The following is a 21846-nucleotide window of genomic DNA, read 5'->3' as shown; positions in this document are numbered from 1 at the left end:
ACTATTAATGAGGATATAAATGGATTAGAGAGATTTAGATACAAGAGATTTACCAGTAGAATTTGAAGAGGAAAACTCAAGAATAAAGCAAGACAAGCCAAGTAAGTCAAAGTAAACAAAATAAATACAGGGTTAAAAGTAATTTAAGAAAGAACTGGGGAAGTGAGGGAGATTAGCTGAAGAAAAAAGTGTGAACTTTTTAGAGTAAACAATTGATTGTTCTACCTGCTTAAACTGAAAGTGAAAATACCCACAAGTAGTTTCAAGAAACAAGACCAACCATCTCAATCATTCCAGATAGAAATATTGCAGAGTGACCTAAATCAAGTGGACAATGTTTGTATTTTTGTTATAGTGAAGTGACTGGTATCTGTATTCCAAGGTTAGGTTAATCTCCTTCTTTGAGAGAAGATAAAGGGAGCTTCTCCATACTCTAGGTGTCAAGCAGGATAAAGAACAGGTAAGCTGGACTTGGAGTTATGAAAATCCAAATTCAAATCTAGCCTTAAATACCTAGCTATGTGGCCCTGGACAAGTCAGTGGCTTCTATCTACCTCAGTTTCTTCATTTGTAAAATGTGGATCATAATAGCACCTGCCTCTCAATATTGTTGTATGGACCAAATGAGATAATAATTGTAAATCACTTTGTACAGTGCCTGGCACTATATAAACACTAGCTATTATTATTATAAAGAAAACAGCAAAAAGACTTCAATGTGTTCAAAGGGTTCTGAGGTGAAAGAAAGAAAACTTGATCCTTGTTAGGATAATAGAGAATGGAAATATTTTGGAAGAAAAGAAATGTGGCACATGTAAAATAATAACTTAGATTTTAAGCTTCTCTTAGGAAGAAGAAAAAGCTTATTGCTCCTCTCAAGCTGCCAGTCCTCCAAAAGATGACAGAATAGAGTCATAGATACCATCATGTGAGATATTATCCAGTAAAGGCCAGAGGAAGAAGAAAAAAAGCAATAGGAATCATTGATTCTACTGCTTGGAGCTACTGAAATATATTATCAACCTGACATCAACAATCATGAGGTCTATTGCTTTCCAAAAACATGAACGCTTAACAGAGAACCTTCAAAGACTTGTCAAACAAACAATTGGTTGCTTCTGGTGATTCACATGGGAATGACATTTCTGAAAGGAACCTAAAGGTTTTTATTACCAATGAAGTTTTCTTGGGCAAGACACTTAAGTTGTGTGCTCCTCACATAAAAATTCAAAAAAGACTTTAAAAATCAAATGAGATAGTTGATGAAAAACTAAAAAATAAAAAAGAGATAGAACAATCCAAGAAAAATGAGAAGAATATGAAAAGAGAGTCAACCAAATAGAAAAGGGATCCAGAATCTTAAAGAAGAAAATTACTCTGAAAATTAAAAATGGGCAAGGAGAAGTAATGAAGTTGTAAGACCAAGAAATAATAAAACAAAATGAAAAAAAAAACAGAAGAGAATGTGAGACATTTCATAAGAAAAACAACAAATCTGGAGAAGAGAAAACATAACAATTGGACTATCTGAAAGCTATGACTAAAAAAAAAAAAGAATTTGGATCCAATAATGCAAGAAATAATTAAAGAAATTTGTCCTGAAGTGTTAGAACAAGAGGGGAAAGGAGAAAAAAAAAATCCACTGATCACTAAATAAAAAAAATCCTACATGGAAAACCTATAGGAACATTATTGTTAAATTTCAAAACTTCCAGATCAAAGAGATAACTTAACAAACACAATAACAAAACAATTCTAATATACTGGAGCCACGATTAGAATCATATAGGACTTAACTACAATAAAAGACTACAGGTCTTAGAATATTATATATTGAAAACTGTTAGGAGTCTTACAAGGTGCTAAGTAAGTGGAATTGAGGAGACAGTTGTTAAATATAGTTTAGCATAGATTTAATCCTATAACAAATAATGGTTTCCTAGTGATAGTGATTGGTGTGTATTCCGTGTACACCATATAAGCAAGAAGCTCTCAGGGCCAGACAGAGAAGCCCATTAGAAGATCTCGGAGGAGGAGACAGATTCATTCCATCTTCTACCTTTGTGCTGGCTGGAGACATTCGGAGGGAGCTAGAGGCAGAAGCTGGAAGAGGTAAAGGACTAGCAGCAGGAGCTCCCGAGAATCAAGGAGATAGATAGGCCTCTAAGAAAGCTAACCGGGCCCAAGGAAGGAGACAAGATTTGGAAAGAGACAATAAAGGATTTGGGCTTTTAATACCTGGCTGCATCTGGGGTGATTACACTGAACTGAAACTAAGGCTGCCTCCAGAAGACCCCCAAGAAACCTGCTCACAGAAAAGATTATATTTTAGAGAAGAATATTACAGAAGATCTAAAGAAATAGGGTTGCAACTGGAAATATTATATCCAATAAAATTAACTATAATATTGAATGAAAAAAGGACATTCACTGGATTGCCAGATTTTCAGGATTTTGTGCTTGCTTGCAAGCTCTGTACTTCAAGCCTGGGTAAGATAGAAAAACCAACAAATAATAACAAAACCTGAACTTAACAGCAAATTTGACATGTAAGAATCAACATCAAAAATTGTTTTAAGGAACTTAATAAGGACAAAATGTTTATGTTTTATACATGGAAATGTAAACCATATATCTAAGATTGTCATTCGTAATTGGGTAGTTCAAAAGAAAGGGTGGAGTAGAGCTGAGTGTGATGTGATTCTACAGAGTAAAACTATGTAGGAAAAGTTATACAATTTATATGTTATACAAATTGCATACAATTTGTATGTTATACAAATGAGGTTCAAGAGCAAGAATTGACACTGAAATTAGATGAAATAGGAGGGTTGGTAATTCTGAAATTCTATTTACATCAGGAATGGGTTAAAGAAGAACACTACATATATCCAGAAGGGTATAAAACCTTTTAAATTTATAATGAAGTAAAGGGAAAGGATATGTAGATCCTATTGGGATACGGTGTGTAGATCAATGGAATGGGATAAATCAGGAAGGAAAAGATTGGGGGAGAAGATAAGGGAGGAATCTTTGGGATGGAAAGAAGTTAAGTACTAGCAAGGCAAGCTAGTGGTTAGAAGTAAAAGTAGAAGAGATAGCAGGGATAGGAAACAAGATATACAAACATAATAGAAATGAACAAGAATAGAATTTATTAGAAAAAAGTAAAAGTAGGGATAATAATTATTGATTTTAGAAAAGTCTAAGTTAAAAAAGATTCAATCAAAAGGGAGAAATCTATATTATTTGTCAGCCATATTAATATTGTTTTACATGTATGTATATATGTATGTGTGTATTTATGTATACATGTATGCATAAATACAGTCATGCTTAAATATAGCCTGCTTGGGGAAGGTGGGAAGGGAATGAAAGGGAGGAAAAAGAGTAAAGCAAAAAGAAGAGAACAAAGCAGTGAATAAAAGAAAACCTTTAAGGAAGCAAAGAAAAGATGGATAGTACTAAATAGTATGTCTTCTATTATTATATGTACTTTCTTGAAATGGAATTTTGTTGTTGCACATTTTTAATCCTCTTATATTCTGCTGTACATATGACAACTTTTTTTCTTTTTCTATCTTTTTTCCTTTTGTACTTAAGTTCTAAATGTTTTTTAAAAATTATTTTCTTGGGTAAAAAGCAGTCAGAAGTGGAAAAAGTTTAAGAAGCCTTACTAAAGGGAATAACTGCAAAGAAGGAAAAATAATACCACTGGGACACTACCAAATTCAAAGGCAACAAAATTGAAGAAAAGAATTAGTAGGTCTTGAGTGATAGGACATGCCTTTGTTTCTTCTTACCCAGGACTGCCTGAGTGAATTGCTTAAGCTTAGTATTTTTGAGCTGCTGTTAATTAAGCTGATTAAGTGTCTACAGTGAGTCTAGCATCAGTATGATGAATCCCTATGAACTAGGGGCCACCATACTGCCTAAGGAAGAGGGGACCAACCTACGTCAGAAATAGACCAGGTCAAAGCTTCACTACTGAATAATTGTGAGATAGTCCTTTATGGACCATTGTACTTCAAACCTGGGTAAGATAGAAAAACCTAATCTCAAAAAGCCCCAAATAAAATCCACTTAAATCCAAAAATTCAAACTAGTTGAAGCACATGATCTTAAGTGTCTAAACTCAAATGACCCAAAGTTAGGCAGCTTTTCTAAGAGAAGGTGGTAAATTTGAGCTTATAGGTATAATTGAGATTTGGTATAATGAAACTCATGACTAGATTATGACTCTGGATGAGTATACCTTATTCCAGAGAAATAGAATGGATAAAATGAGTATCAGAGAAGTTACTGAAAGGGTTTTCAAGAAATGCCTGAAGAAAATCACTACACATATCAATAATCCTCATAAGAATTTTCTAAATATTAAGAAGGAGCTATGGGTTCTAGCAGTCATTGATAATTTCTGGGTCATTTCTTTTGGTAATAATATCTCCTGCAATTTTTTTCTCAATTCTTTTGGCAACATCTTTCTGAGATATATTATAGTATGATATTTGCCTACAAAAAGGACTTCTTCTAGGTCAATTTGGCATATTTTAATTGTGATTTCTTGAATATATTTTCTTACGTGTAATTTCCATTTGTTTGCATAACACTTTGGGCACTGAAATATTAGAGCTCTAATGTAATGGTTTTGGTGTTGTAAGTGATAAAAATAATTTGTTGCTAAAAAATTGACAAGTATGTTACATTTTTTATTTATTGTTCTACTTTCAGTTTCAAATACCAAAGTTTGAGAAAATTATCCACCATTGCCCTAAAGGGTAGTCCTTGAAAAAAAACAAATAGAAGAGGGATTTCTTCTGGAGGATGATGTTCTCTAGATGTGACAGACATCATTCACCCCAATACTATAGAATTTCCTTGATGAGATCTACTGGCTAGAAGAGATTGGCCTTATAATGCACACAGGAAAGCCTTTTTAAAAAATATTAAAGCTTTTTATTTTCAAAGCATATGCATAGATAATTTTTAACATTCACCTTTGCAAATCCTTGTGTTCCAAAATTTTTCCTCCCTTCTCCCCATCCCCTCCCCTAGACAGCAAGTAATCCAATATATATTAAACATATAATTCTTCTATACATATTTCCATAATTATCATGGTGCACAAGAAAAATCAGATCAAAAAGGAAAAAAAATGAGAAAGAAAACAAAATGCAAGCAAACAACAATAAAGAGTGAAAATGCTATGTTGTGATCATTCACACCCATCCCCACACTTCTCTCTATGGGTGCAGATGACTCTGATTATCATAAGATAATGAATCATCTCATTGTTGAAAAAAGCCATATCCATCAGAATTTATCATCATGTAATATTGCTGTTGCCATGTCAGTGATTCCTGGTTCTGCTCATTTCATTTAGCATCTGTTCATATAAGTCTCTCCAGGCCTCTCTGAAATCCTGCTGATCTTTTCTTATAGAATAATAATATTCTATAACAGTCATATGCCATAACTTATTCAGCCATTCTCCAATTGATGGGCATCCACTCAGTTTCCAGTTTCTTGCCACTACAAAGAGGGCTGCCACAAACATTTTTGCACATGTGTCCCTTTCCCTCCTTTAAGATCTCTTTGGGATACAGGCCCACTAGAGACACTGTTGGACCAAAAGGGTATGCAGTTTGATTGCCCTTTGGGCATAGTTCCAAATTGCTCTCCAGAATGGATGAATCAGTTCACAACTCCATCAACAATGTATCAGTGTCCCAGTTTTCCCACACCTCCTACAACATTTGTCATTTTCTTTCACAGGAAAGCCTTTTGTTCAGCTTATTCCAAGCAATTGGATGTTAGTATCTGGAGTCCGCTGAATTAGTCCATTGGTGCAAAAATGAGATACAATGGGATATGGTGGAATAGAACACTGACTCAGGTAAGGGTATGTGGATTCTAATCTAGTTTCTGCAGTTGTTAAAGAGTTATTTTGCCTTGAAGATGGGGAGGATTTCCAAAATTGTGATAATTTTTATACTGTACAGTGTTTTCTTTGATTTACTCATATCTCCAGACTTGGTTCCTAAATTGAGGCCTTATGTTAAGGCCAGGCTCTGCTCCCTACTCTACTTTTGGACAGATTAATTGTCTTTCTTCAAGTTATCTTGAGTCTCCTGGGTTCCTGGGCTGACTTTTGCCTCCTGGGATTATACTTTCTGGATCTCTGAAGTTCAGAGTGCTTATCTTCAGGCCTTTTTGGGTCTGTAATTATTTCTCTAGAGGAGGAGAAGGAAAAAAAGGGAATAAATATTTATTACAGGCTATGTGCCAGGTACTATGTTAAGACCTTTTTTTCCATTTAATTTTTATTTTATTTTTTCTCAATTACATGCAAATAAAAAAATTTAAGATTATATTTTTTTTTCAAATTTTCAGTTCCAAATTTTCTTTCTCTCTACCTCCCACCCTCCTCATTGAAAAGGCAAGCAATTTGAAATAGATTATATGTGTTTGTTTATACAAAAACATTTTCATATTAATCATATAGTAAAGAAAATACAGACAAAAAAAAACTACCCAAGAATAATAGAGTAAAAAAAAATATGCTCTGATATGCATTCAGATTCCATGAGTTTTTTCCTCTGAAATTGGATAGCATTTTTCATCATAAATCCTTCAGAATTATCTTGGATCATTATGTTGCTGATAATAGCCAAGTCATTCACAGTTGATCATTATATAACAGTGCTATTACTGTATACACTGTTCTCTTATGCTCAATTCACTTTGCATCAGTTCATGTAACTCTTCCCAGGTTTTTCTGAAAGCATCCATTTCTTATGATGGTTAAGTATTTTTTAAAAAACAAATATGATCTCATTTTATATTCATGACAAACCTACAAGATAGATGATATTATTGATTATTCCCATTTTATAGATGAGGAAATTAAGGCAAACAGAGATTAAGTGATTTTCCTGGATCACATAGCTAGTAAATGGGAGAATGAGAGTAGTTTGATTTAATATATATATATGTATACATACACATATATATTTTTATTTATTATACTTTATATTATTTTATTTAAATTATTATATAATTATATATTGTTATATATTATACATGCTTAAATTATGCCTATTTCATATATGTTATATATTAGGTAGATAACATACAACAAATTATATAATTATATGTTATGATATCTACTTAAAATATATTTATTAAACAAATTTATTTTCCCCCAATTACATGGGTTACTGTGTCTATGTCAGTCAAACTAGCTACAATGTCATTTCAGGACAGAATATTCGGCATCTTGGAACCTAGGCTAATTTAGGTTAGGGTGACTATCATGTTTCGTGACCTCAGAGTATCTCTGTCACATCAAACCTGAATTTCCAGGAAATCAGTAATAAGCTGCCCCCCAAACCTCCTTATCTCTTCCTCTTTTCTTTTATCATGTATCTCAAGTACCATCTTCTGCCAGAAACCTTTCTTTGTCTTTCCTCTCCCTACCCTCTACAACACACACACACACACACACACACACACACACACACACACACACACACTCTGCCAGTGCCTTCCTCCCAAACCATCTTGGATTTAAGCTTCATTTTTGCTGAATATGTTTATGTGAACTCAGTGCCTTTTCTGTAAGAATATAATTCCTTTGTGGAACTGTGAACTGATCTAACCATTCCGGAGAGTAATTTGCAACTGTGCCCAAAGGACTATAAAACTGTGCATGTCCTTTGGCCCAGCAATACTACTACTGAAGCTGTATCCTGCCCAAATCATAAAAATCTGTACAAAAATGTTTATGGCAGTTCTTTTTGTGGTGGCAAAGAGTTGGAAATCAAGGGAATGCCCATCAATTGGAGAATGTCTGAATGAGTTGGTGTATATGAATGTAATGAAATGCTATAAGAAATGATGAACAGGGAGATTTCAGTAAGACTTGGAAAGACTTACATGAACTGATGCTGAAAGAAGTGAGCAGAACCAGGAGAACCTTATACACAGTAATAACATTGTGCTATAATCAACCACATCCAGAGAAAGAGCTATAAAGTCTCAAGGCAGATGGAAACATGCTATTTTCACTTTTTTTCTCATTGTTTTTCCCTTTTGTTCTGATTTTCCTTTCCCAACATAACATGGAAATAAGGGACTTTAGGGATCATCAAATCAAACCCTCTCATTTTTCAAAGCCACTTATAATGTTTCAGAAGTAGAATTTTAACCCAGGTCTTCTGAACTCTAGGTCCAGCATACTCTCCACTACACTATCCCCCAAGATGTTTATGGGAACACTAAGGAGTTGCTGCATCATTTCAGCAAAGTACATCACGTGTCCCTTAGCAGGAGACCATTATACACATCCAACTCCAGGGACTTCCCCTGTAATACTGTGACTCTTTCAGACTTTCTGATCTCTTTAAGATCTGATGACTGGAATTTACAGGTTAGCCTAGAGAATTCCTTAGAGAGAGATATGAGCCAGAAAAGGAGAGATATTGGAGTGATGGCCAAGAAAAGTATGTATATGAGCCTCCTGAAAGAGGTGACCTACTGCAGGATGGGGCCAGATTCAGATACCAGGTGGAGAAGAGTGGGGAGCAGGATTCTATGCCAGATTCAATGGTCAAATTTTGGTATACCTTAAGACAATATTCCTGTACTAGATTAAATTAACAATTCTGTACTCCCTAACAATGTTTGGTCTCCATTTATTTTCATTAAAAGCAAGAAAAAAATCTTTTAAAAAATTCATTGGGCATGTCCTATCAAGAGTTTGGATTGTGGTATCAGTGCCCAAGAAGTAATAACTGGTTGAGACAAGATGAGAAAGAAGCCAGATGTCATATTGTCAAGAGTAGGACAGGATCAGAATGATATCTCAATATTAGAATGAGAATTTCTTCAAAATTTGCCAGTCTGGCCAAGTTAATTGTGAGACTACCTTTGTAGGACACCATAGAAGCAAACCAATGTTCTATAAAGTGTCACAATATCTATTGGTCAGCACAATCAACTTAACAAGCACAATTTTCCCAAAAAAGGATAACTCTTGTCCTCAAGTCTGCAAAGATCTGGCCTGATGTATGCCCCCAGAAGATAAGGTTTCCAGAGTGGGAATACTTATTCTGTGTATATCCTTTTGAGTGATGTAGATCAAGTCTGCCTAAAGCCTGCATAAAGAGTCAGATTTCTTAAATCATATAACATTTAACAAAAGAGGTTTACTTAGCAAAAGCATCAGAAAAGCCATCAACAGAGATATAGCTTTGTCCCTGCCATTCTTTTTTGTCATAGCAGCTGGACCACAATAGAAAAGTATGTTGACTTATGTAGCAATGGGACCTTCATATAGTCTGAGAAATCTCAACTATTCCTATTCTGGGATTTTGTAGCTTAGGCGAGCGGGAAGCTATATCAGCAGTTGAAATCTGAGTTCTTCAGATATCTAGGTAGTGCAATGGATAGAGCTCTGGACCTAGAATGAGGAAGATTCAATTTCAAATATGACCTCAGCTACATACTAGCTATGCAAGTCATTTAAACTTTGTTTGCCTTAATTTCCTCATCTGTAAAATGGGATTAATAATAGCACCTACCTCCAAAGTGGTTGTGAGAATCATTTTAGATAACATTTGTAAATATTTGCGCATAGTAAATGATATGTAAATACTAGCTGTTATTATTATTTGTTAGTCTTCTTACCTTTTTAGGGACCAAAAAACTAATCTACAAAGCAAGGACTTTCCTGTCTTAATGGTGTGGGTCCCAACACAATTCATAGTAAATGCTAGTTCTGTCACAATAGGCCTTAGATAGAAGTGAGATCAGATCCTTAACTAATTGAAGTTAGTGGCTTTGGATGAGAGTTGTTTCTTTGGCTAGATTTTTTTTTTAAGCATTTGCTTGAATTGTCATGGTCAGAGGACCCATCCTTACTCACTGATAGGGAAAACAAGATACTAAATATCATAGCTTCTAGATGCAGACCACTGGACACAGAAAGATCAATTTATCTCATGGTCATAGGATTGAACTCAATAAGACCTAAGTCAATGTGTCTTAGGCCTTTTGAGTCATTTGAAAATGAGAATCCATTTAAATACAGAACAGAAATATTTCTAGTTTCAAGGAGGACAGCTTTTGCATTTAAGGTTCCTAACCAGCAAACTTTCATCCATGCTAAAATAGTAAGGTACTCCCAATATCAAAGGAGTACTTACAATTTGGAGAATATTCTGACCTGTAGGTTTAGAATACAGTAGAATGTTACAAGTAGAATTATGCCTAAACAGCATGTAATACAACCCTCAGAAGTTTGGTCGTTTTCAATAACAGTTGCTTCTCTTTGATCTCATTTTGGGATTTTCTTGGCAAAGGTATTGGAGTGTTTTACCATTTTCCTTCTTCAGTTCATTTTACAGATAAAAGAACTGGGGCAAATACAGTTAAGTGATTTTCTCAGGGTTACAGAACTATGAAGTATCTGAGTCTGGATTTGAATTCAGGAAGACTCATCTTCCTGATTCTAAACTCAATGCTTCATTCACTGTGCCATCTAACTGCCTACCCATTAGAAGACTTGCATTTAAAACTTCATTTTGTCACTTAAAAGCTTAGGCAAGCCATTTAATTTTTAGAGGCTCATTACAATGAAATGATTTGGCTATATAATCCCTAAGATCCTTTGCAACTCTAACATCTAGTAGATCCATAAATAGAACTCCTCTTGGTCTCCTGACATCTACTTCCACTGGATAGGGTCCATTATTCCATACTATCTCTTTTGAAGACTGAGTGCTTGGATTTAAGATTAGGTGACTTCTTTGGGGAAAGCCAGGTTCATCTCTCATACTATCAGATACTCAGCCAAGGGACAGGGATAGGGAAGTAGAAGAGCACCAAAGATAGATTCCACTTTTTCTGGGTTGCCTGACAGTGTGCATAACTCCAGGTAGATCTGGGTAATGATCAAAGGTCAGTCTTAAATAGGACAGAGTGAAAAGTACAATAGATTCTTTGTAATGCTCTATAACTCCCTGTGACCAGTGGCCAGAAACACAGAATATGTGGTATTTATTCCTCCTCCACATTCCACCCGTGGAATGACCTTCACAGTTACAGGCAGACCTGGCCTAGCTTGCATTCATCCTGATATGGATACATTGCTCTTAAGTGACTGAATGACCATCTGAGCCCTCCTGAGAGAGGAGGCCAAGAATGCAAATTCTCCCAGGAGCAAGACCCCAGGAAGTCACAGCCTACTTATGGCCTAATGCCTACTGCCAGATCCCTTCCTGATATCAGGAAAGGCTTGGGAAGGGGACAAAGAAAGTAAAATGACACTGGGAACCTTAAGGGGGAGAGTGGGTACTGTAGCCAAAAAGTAAAACTTCATGAGGGTGTATCCTGATTTTGAGTTGTCTACCTAGAAGAGATGGAGTTTGAGATTCAATTCAAAATGAGAACCCAGAGGTTGACCATTACCTGATAGGAAACCAAAAAGAAAAGGTCAGAAGTGAAATGGGAAGGAGTGCAGTGCCCCAGAAAATAATGTTTCTGATGGGACTACTGAATAAACCTGCAGGGGCATTTCTGATCATCTGGCAAGGACCTTTTCCAGCTCTAAATCTCTCATCCTATGACCTCTTATAACCCAGATTCATTCCTTCTGAGAATGTTTGTAAGACTTTTGATTTAGTGCACTTACTAACTGGCAAGTGGCCTAAAAATATATGATAAATGCAAGAAACAGGAGACAAGTTCAAATGCTTTCTTTAATTGATTCAGAACATAAGGAGCAAGTCACTGTTTAAAAGTAGAAAACCCTCAAACCCTCTATTTCTCATTCAATCCAGTAGGGACAAATGGCAGAGGTTAAGTGATTGAAATGGGCTCAGGCCCTTCTAATATAACACGACTCGTGTAAAGGCAGGTATTGTTCTTCTTGTTGTAGTGGTAGTTGATCGAAATATTGGGAAGGCTGGTAAAGTATTCAAACTTGTAGGTTTCCTAGTATCATAGGCTTCATCATTTATATCATGAATTGGATGGACACAGCATCGTTTAAAATCTGAACACAGCATTTTCATCTCTTCTTTACTCTTGCATCTGATTCTGCAGTGACCTTGAGAATCCCAGCATCTTCTGGGGAAAAAGTTACCTACAGAGAAGAAAGAATGATCATGTGGTCAAGGTTCTTTCTGGAAATGAATAATGTGCCCTGTTGTGGGGAAGAGGGGAGGACAAGAGGCTTAATTTTGCTTTGTGAACTCTGAAGTTCTAGATACAGAGCTATCAGAACTAAAATAGTCCAGGGTACTTGAAATTAGGCAAGGCAGTGGGGACTGAAGAGAGGATAAGAAAGAAAAGAAGATAGAATTGCCCTAAGCTTTGGCCCCTTTTCAAAGTCATGGAGACATCCCCTTAGAGATCTGCTCCAAGTCTAGGTAGGTCTTTAAGAAAGGATATTTATTAATAGCAGTGCTGTCCCTTGACTTAAAACATGCTAGTTCACTTCCCATTTCTCTGACCACACCCTCTGTCTTGCCTTCCAAATGTGAACATTTTAGTTCTTTTCTTTAGAAATCTGCTATCTCTGTTTAAAACCATCTATAAGAATCATATGTAATGGGAATAAACTGCAACTATTCCCAATAAGATCAGGAGTGAAACAAGGTTGCCCACTATCACCATTACTATTCAATATTGTATTAAAAATGCTAGCTTTGGCAATAAGAGAAGAAAACGAGATTAAAGGAATTAGAGTAGGTAATGAGGAAACCAAATTATTACTCTTTGCTGATGATATGATGGTATACTTAGAGAACCTCAGAGATTCTACTAAAAAGCTATTAGAAATAATCCACACCTTTGCAGGATACAAAATAAACCCACATAAGTCATCAGTATTCTTATATATCACTAACAAAATCCAACAGAGTTACAAAGAGAAATTCCATTTAAAGTAACTACTGACAGTATAAAATATTTAGGAATCTATCTGCCAAGGGAAAGTCAGGAACTTTATGAGCAAAAAAACAAAACTCTTTCTACACAAATAAAGTCAGATCTAGCCAACTGGAAAAATATTAAATGCTCTTGGATTGGGTGAGCAAATATAATAAAGATGACAATATTACCTAAACTAATCTATTTATTTAGCGCTATACCAATCAGACTCCCAAAAAACTATTTTAATGACCTAGAAAAAAATAACAACAAAGTTCATATGAAAAAACAAAAGGTCAAGAATTTCAAGGGAATAAATGAAAAAAAATTCAAATGAAGGTGGCCTAGCTGTACCAGATCTAAAATTATATTATAAAGTAGCGGTTACCAAAACCATTTGGTATTGGCTAAGAAATAGACCAGTTGATCAATGGAATAGGTTAGGTTCAAAGGACAAAACAGCCAATAACTTTAATAATCTAGTGTTTGACAAACCCAAAAACTCCAGCTTTTGGCATAAGAACTCAATGTTTGACAAAAATTGCTGGGAAAATTGGAAATTAGTATGGCAGAAACTAGACACTCACCCACACTTAACACCAAACTCAAGATAAGGTCAAAATGGGTTCATGAGGAGGCATAAAGAATGAGATTATAAATAAATTGGAAGAGCATAGGATAATTTACCTCTCAGACTTGTGGAAAAGGAAGGAATTTATGACCAAAGAAGAACTAGAGATCATTATTGATCACAAAATAGAAAATTTTGATTATATCAAATTGAAGAGTTTTTTGTACAAACAAAATTAATACATATAAGATTAGAAGGGAAGCAATAAACTGGGAAAACATTTTTACAAAGATTCTGATAAAAGCCTCATTTCCAAAATATATAGAGAATTGACTCTAATTTATAAGAAATCAAGCTGTTCTCCAATTGATAAATGGTCAAAGGATATGAACAGACAATTCTCAGATGAAGAAATTGAAACTATTTCTAGCCATATGAAAAAGATGCTCCAAGTCATTATTAATCAGAGAAATGCAAATTAAGACAATTCTCAGATACCATTTCACACCTGTCAGATTGGATAGAATGATAGGGAAAGATAATGCGGAATGTTGGAGGGGATGTGGGAAAACTGGGACACTGATACATTGTTGGTGGAATTGTGAATACATCCAGCCAGAGAGCAATTTGGAACTATGCTCAAAAAGCTATCAAACTGTGCATTCCCTTTGACCCAGCAGTGTTACTACTGGGCTTATATCCCAAAGAGATTTTAAAAAAGGGAAAGGGATCTGTATGTGCAAGAATGTTTGTGGCAGCCCTCTTTGTAGTGGCCAGAAACTGGAAACTGAGTGGATGCCCATCAATTGGAGAATAGCTGGATAAATTGTGGTATATGAATATTATGGAATATTATTGTTCTGTAAGAAATGACCAACAGGAGGATTTTAGAAAGGCTGGAGAGACATGAATTAATGCTGAATGAAATGAGCAGGACCAAGAGATCATTATATACTTCAACAACAATACTATATGATGATCAATTCTGATGGACCTGGCCCTCTTCAACAATGAGATGAACCAAATCAGTTCTAATAGAGCAGTAATGAACTGAACCCAGCGAAAGAACTCTGGGTGATGACTATGAACAACTACATAGAATTCCCAATTCCTCTATTTTTGTCCACTTGCATTTTTGATTTCTTTCACAGGCTAATTGTACACTACTTCAAAGTCTGACTCTTTTTATACAGCAAAATAACTGTTTGGACATGTATACATACATTGTATTTAACTTATACTTTAACATATTTAATATGTATTGGTCAATCTGCCATCTGGGGGAAGGGGTGGGGGGAAGCAGGGAAAAAGTTGGAACTAAGGATTTGCAACTGTCAGTGCTGAAAAATTACCTATGCATATATTTGTAAATAAAAAGCTATATAAAAAAAATGAAAAAAAAAAAAAAGAAATCTGCTATCCCCTCTCCACCTCTCACCTTTATGGAGATGAATCCCAAATCTCTATTTCCAGGTCAAGTCTCATACCTCCAACAATTATTCATAGTACATTTCAATCAGGATACTTCATTGGCTCCTCAGACTCAACTTATTTAAAACAGTTCTTCATCTTCTGTAAAAACCATTTGTCCCTCTACTCTACTCCCTGTTCATGGTACCATCATCTACTTGGTCACTCATGTTCAAAACCTCTGAATCTTTGTTATCTTTTGCTTTCCCCCACTCCATCAGTCCCAATAGTCCTGATATTTCTTTCACAGTAAGAATTTTGTTCCATCATTTCTATTCCTGCTACCCCCATCCTAGGTTTCTGTGATTGATAGAGATTTGTTTATGTTGGCTAGGTCTTCAGTTTGACATTCCGACCTCCTCCGAATCTCTATTAAGATCCTAGGGACCAAACACACTGTAGACTTAAGGTAGCTGCATTTATTATATTCTGGGCCTGTCTCTTCTCATAGAGATAATCAAAATGTATTGCTTTTCTATTCTCTCAAATTTGGAGGAATTCCTCATCCCCTGTCCCATAATGAGTTTGAGATTACCTGGATTCCTCTGGATTAGAAATGCAAGTATGATGAAGAGATGGAGAATGAGCTTCATGCTGAGGAAGTGAGGATGGTGCCAGGGGAATGAGACAGCAGGACTACTGTGGAATAGAGCCCCCTGGGCACAGGGCCCAGAGCACTGGCCCTTGCTGTCTTTGCTGAATAGACAGGGCTAGATGCTTGGTCAGTTGGAACACTTCTTGGTGTGAAGCATTGATTAGGTTCCCCTTGATTGAATTCCTTTAGGTGCTATGCTAGTGACTATGGCAAGAAGAGAAATATCTTTAAAATATATATATACATATATATCACATATGTTTTATATTAATTAGTATTTCACAAAATAGCCTAGTATAGTGGATAGAGTGATGGAGTTGAAATCAAGAAACATGGGTTAAAATCCTGACTCTGATACCAATTAATTGTGTCACCATGAAAAATTCAAAGTTCAATGTGTATTGCAGTTCATATTGATGGATAGAGTTGGAATCCAACATGGATGAAAGAGGGTTTATATATATATACACACACATTCACATGTTTATGTATCTTTTTTCTTTTTGGCTCTTCTACTTCGATCTTCCCACTTGTCTATTTCAGATATTATTTGAATTTACATATCAGCACACTCTTTTTTCAGTTTGTTTTTTCTGTCTTTTGAAAACCCAGATTTTCCTTTAAGGTTCAGCTTGGGTGCCACTTTCTATAGCACCCTTTTCTGATCTCAGTTATTAGTATCACCGACAATTTTTATTTATATACTTATCTGTTTGTATGTTGTTTGTAAGACAGGCAGCATGTCATATTAAATAGACAAGCCAAGAAGAACTGGGTTCAAATCCTGTCTCTGACACATCCTGACTGTATCAATCTCTTAGTGGCCCAGGTAACTTTCTAAGAGAAGGTCCTGAACTGCATCAGTAAGGGATTTTCCTTTCTTGGTATTTCCTCATACCAATGTAGGTCCAGTCCTTATCCCCATGCAAATAAGATTTTAACTCCTTAACAGCAGGAACTGTTTTTTATTTTTGTGTTGAATCCTCAGTGCCCAAGTATTGCTATGCACAAAGTAGGTGCCTAACACACAGTTGTTGAATTGAGCTGAATTAAATACTTTTTGTCTCTTTCTTTAAATTGTGAGCTCCTAGAAGGTAGAGACCAATCTTTACACTCTCCTCACAAGGCTAAGTGAAAATAACTAGAAAAAATGGGTCAAGAAATGGATATCAAGGGAAAAAGTTGTAGACACCAAGTCAGTCTATTCAAGATCATTTAAAATGTTAATTTAATATGTGGGCTAGTTTTATACGTGGACAGAGTAAGAGCCACATGACAATTCTTCTTCAGAAATATCAATTCTTGTAAGGGGTTAAGAAGAGAGTAAGATGAGAAAAAGTGGAGGCCCCTCCATTAGTATAAATTATCTTTTCAAGGAGTTTTGCTACAAAAGGTAAAAGAAATGTAGTAGTAATCAAGTGGATTTCTTTTTTTTTTTTTTTTTTTTTTTTTTTTTTTTTTTTTTTTGGAGGGAGGGTGTTTGTTTGTTTGTGGATTTTGTTTTTTTCCCTCAGAAGAGTTAGCACCTGGAATGAAATTACCTTGGCCCTGGAAGATAATAGGGATAAAATTCATGGACACTTTGAGTACCAATCTGCAAAAAGTTGTCACAGCAGAAGGTTTTAAGATTAAGGTGATTAATCATTAATTTGGATATTTAAAATGAGTTATAGAGCATTTTTGATTCTTATTTCATTCACTTGAGTTAATAGAATATATTTGATATGGGAGCGAAAATTTGGGATTTCACTGGTATAGGAAACCCATCATAAAGAAATAGCCTCTGTCAGTGCTGATCATTAGCGTCTCTTTGTTTGAAAGTCTAATGAGTTGTTTAGAGGCACTGAGAGGTTTTCTTTTGAATTCTAAAATTTGCATTTATATAAAATACAGAACTATATGTGAATCTAGTTAAGTAATATGAAAAATACTGCCCTGAAAAAATGTTTCTTTTCAGAAGAAAATTGCATCAACAAGAAAAACAATAAAGAAATAATTCTAAAATTAAAAAAAAGAAAAAGAAATATCAATTCTATACCTTGCCATTTTGCCACAGCAACCTCATTCCATGGTTCTCTAAAAACGCTTTAAAGAGCAAGATAGTATTATGTGGCAGGAGTCATGAAATTGATTGTATTTTGAAATCTAATGATTATATTGCTAGGCTATACAAAAGATATTCTAAAACAGAAAAAAAAGGATCTACATGTATCAAAAATTAAGAATTGCTCTATTGACAATAGCAACACACACACCATATAAAATTTGAATTCCAACAGTTGGAAAATGATTTTTTAAATTATGGCATCTCAATGTAATAAAATGTTATAGTATCATAAGAATGATAAATATGGAGCATACTGTATGGAAATACCTAGATAAGGTGATTCAGTAAGAAATCATTTGGGTCACTCATTTATTTATTCATTTAACAAGTATTTATTAAGCTACGTACTAGGCATTGAACTTTCTAGGTAATTCACAAGGACCAGGTATTTTGATTTGCCAGGCTTGGCAATTTAATTCCATCAGGTAAAAGATGATTCCATTAATGGTCTTCTGTTCCTCCAAAAATGAACTATTCAATCAGTCAACATGTAATTTATTAAGCTCCTACTATGTGCTATGTGCTCTCTAGAACACTGGAGTTCTAGCTACAAGGAGTGAAACCATTCTTGTGATCATGGAGATATCATCATTGTGCATTGAGGATATTGTTAAAAATAAAACAATTCCTGTTTTTCAGTAATTTATGGATATTGAATTTTGAACGTCATATATTATACAAAATGTCCTCCATTTAAACACATACATGTGTGCACACTTGCATGCAAGTATGCGCACACATGCATGTCTAAGCAAGTCTCTAATACTACAAATTGTTGAAAAGGTGCTGATCTGCATTGGTCCAGGAATTTTCTTCCCTGAGGAGTTTCTTTCTCTCTCTTTCTCTCTCTCTCTCTCTCTTTCTCTCTCTCTCTCTCTCTCTCTCTCTCTCTCTCTCTCTCTCTCTCTCTCTCTCCCCCTTCTGTCACCCCCTCTCTTGTTTTCTAAATGAGTCTATGTGACTATCTAGTTATTGTAGAATTCTTCAAATACATATTACAACTACAATTTTATGTCACAAGGAATTATGACATAAATCAGGAAATTGATCAGGGGGATCTGATCTATTGAGTACCCTCAATTCACTTAATGAAATTACAGAATGTAAGGGGCAAGTAACAGAGACAATGAAATGTAAGGATATACTCCTTTTATTCTAGGGACACTCTACATAATCAACCAATAAGCATTTATTAAGTGCTAATTAAGTACTATTTATCAACTATTAAGTGTTAAGCAGTGGGAATACAAGAAAAAGCCAAAATAATCCCTGCCCTCAAGAAGCTTACATTTAAAAGGTGGAGATGACATATACAAATCAGTATTTAGAAGACAAATATTATGAGTAACTCAATTCTGAATTTGCAGTAAGTGTACATGCCAATCTTTTTGCTAGGGTGATTTGCACAGACATTATGTAAATTTAAAGAAATTAATGCTCCATGAGTTATAATTAGATTTTTTGTACTGTTCAATATAACTCTCTCAACTTGCTATTAGATATGTACTAAATATGTTGAAATCCCTTTGAGGTAGTGAAATCAGTATATTAGCACATTGACATAAATAACTTGTCATAAATTAAATATTTGGTCAGTGTAATACTGATTTATAAAGTTTGCCTTAAATATGGTCCATTCCAAAGCCAGGTTGCCACTTCTGATCATGGATTAATGTCCCAAGAATTTAGTGGAAACTAAGATAATGAATCGATCTCATTAATACCTGCATTAATACCTAATGACCAGAGCCTTGAAAAGAAACCACCAAGTTTGAAATTTAACAAATTTAACAGTAGACAAGTTTCTCCAAGCAAGATATCCTTTATAAACAGAGTAATGCTACCTGATAATAAAAGGTAAATGTATTGCCTCCATTTATGCCAAAGACCCAAAATTAAAGATTCACTTCCTTTTTATATAGAACAAAGGACAGAACAAGAATCATATTATTGGTTATGGAATTGACAACCTGGTCAGGGGGATTAGGGGATCGTGATTGGTTAAGGAAGGGATATATACTACTCATAAGATTAGGTCCATTTCTTTATGTCTCTAAGGAATGCTTTTGTGAATTTATGAGGGCCAGCTGCATCTCGAAATCATTGATATCAGTCAGGATCATCGACTCAAAGGAATCTGGGCATAAGATAAGTCCACCTAAAATTACAAGGATGGGACCTTGAGATGGTACAAGGTCAACTAGTCCAGTTCTCAAGGATGGCACACAAATATTTGGTTTCTCATTCACTGAAATTATGTGAAATTACACGGTACCTTTGGAAGGAATGATTTGCAGGTGTTACTGAGATAATTCCCATAGAATTAGAAGACTTGATGAGAAAATTGTATTTCTAAAGTGAAGCTTAGAGTCTCACTTTAATTAGCAGTGATCGTGGGAAATCTAAATCCTTTGGCATTCAACTCTGAGAAAGACTGAACTTTTGAACTCATGAGCTTCTTAACTTGGAGACAAAGAAGAGGCTTGCGGTTTTGCATCAAATACAGAATAGAGTTATAAAACTGAATAAAAAATACATAATCAACATCTGAATTTCACAAAGCATATGATGAGCCTTTAGTTTCCTGGACCCCAGTGAAGATTGGAATGCAGCTTCAGCAGAGACTGGAGAAAGGGTCTGGCCACCAGCCATCACCTCTAGCCAATGGGTCTATTTTCCTATATTTAGTTCCTCATGCCTTGGCCCTCTGATCCACCCTTCCCACTGTCCTGGGGATGATAAAAGTGTTTGGAGGTAATTTGAACATGATGGACTAAGTATTCCCCATTTCACATCTCAGTGAACTTAGGCAATTTCCTTTATATGATTTAGGAATAAAAAAAAATGGCTTTCTCCCTCTCTCATAAATAAATTGGGTAAATATTAAAACTGTACATGTTGATTAAAGTAAATAAAATCAATCTGATTGGACCAAATAATGGAGGGTCTTGCTTTAATATAATACCAATGGAAAGACCAACTTTGGGATTAGGGGATTTAGTTCTGCAGTTTCCAATATAAGCTTGGGCAAATCACAACTTCTCTGGCTCTCAGTTTTCCCAGCTATCTAATGAGAACTGACCAGGTGGCGAAAAAAGTTATCATTTGAACAGTTAGATTTACTTTGGGGGTAGAGTAGAATGTTATTTTAATTTTAACAGTCTTTGATCTAACCGCATAAGATCTTGCTAATAAATCAAGGGTACAAATTTGGTTCCAGGAAGCTAGGATAACTGCATCTTTGATGTTTTCCTTTGAAGACATCCTCTGCAGACCTCCTCTGCAAACTAAGAATTATTTTTATTGCTAAAACTTTCTTCTTCTTCTTTTTTTTTTTTACAGTGAATAAAAGCTTTTGTGGGAAACTACTTTTTGAAGTGAAAATACTTTCACCTATGTGCAACCGTGAAACAGCTTGTTTTAAAGGATAATTCTCTGCATTATCAGATTATTTCTTCAATAAGGATTGGACTCAATGACCTCTAAAATATTTTACAAGTTTATATCTATAATTGTGTGATTTTAAGATCCTTTTATTAGAGGATGGTTCTAAAGGTGCAATGTGTCTTGACTTCCTATGTTTCTTAGATGTATATGTGTGCTTATCAATTCTGCATATCTACTTTTCCTGCTAAGGCTATGTGTATTTGTGGAATAGTATGCACTAGATTTGTGGGGTAGATGCTGAGAAATTAGTGCTCTATGTCATTTCAATAAACAACTTTACTTGGTGTTAATTGTGTCCCATTATTGACTGGAATAGCCATTAGCTGTTGTTTGAATAGTGAAGTCCCACAGAGCATCATGAACCTGAAATAGTCTTCCTTCCAGATACTGAATTTGTGAGATCAAATTCTGGGAGAGGGAATCCCAGAGGGGCACTACATCAAAAAAGAAAAAGAAAAAAAGATATAAAATAGGAAGAAAAAAAAGTGGTGGAACTTGGGACAATCCTGGAAAGGGACACAGAACAGTCATTTCTTTATTCCCATCTGTCAGTTGGTTTGATTCTGCTTTGTTAAATATTACAAGCTCAGTGAAACAGAACAATGAACCAAGAGAAGAAAATGAGGAAGTATATCTTCTTCCTTTTATTGTAGAGATGAAGAACAAATGCTGTGGGATGAGTGTATATTAATTGGTCATTTGGTTGATTTTATTTACATG

General features: G+C 35.1%; 2 long non-coding RNA genes across 2 annotated transcripts; one reads left to right on the top strand and one right to left on the bottom strand.

Annotated features, from left to right (window-relative positions):
- Positions 1 to 5783: 5783 nt before the first annotated feature.
- LOC127550470 (uncharacterized) lies at positions 5784 to 21416 on the top strand. The gene is made up of 2 exons (XR_007950872.1): positions 5784 to 5896; positions 21022 to 21416. It is a non-coding gene; the product is annotated as an uncharacterized LOC127550470 (long non-coding RNA).
- Positions 11749 to 15767, bottom strand: LOC127550469 (uncharacterized). Its single transcript, XR_007950871.1, has 2 exons — positions 15513 to 15767; positions 11749 to 12148 (listed from the first exon to the last, which is right to left on the bottom strand). It is a non-coding gene; the product is annotated as an uncharacterized LOC127550469 (long non-coding RNA).
- Positions 21417 to 21846: the final 430 nt, after the last annotated feature.

This window comes from Antechinus flavipes, chromosome 2 (assembly GCF_016432865.1).
Source record: "Antechinus flavipes isolate AdamAnt ecotype Samford, QLD, Australia chromosome 2, AdamAnt_v2, whole genome shotgun sequence".
NCBI classification, from domain to species: Eukaryota; Metazoa; Chordata; class Mammalia; order Dasyuromorphia; family Dasyuridae; genus Antechinus; species Antechinus flavipes.
Note: the sequence above shows the minus strand (reverse complement) of the source record. Positions and strands in the feature narration are given on the sequence as shown.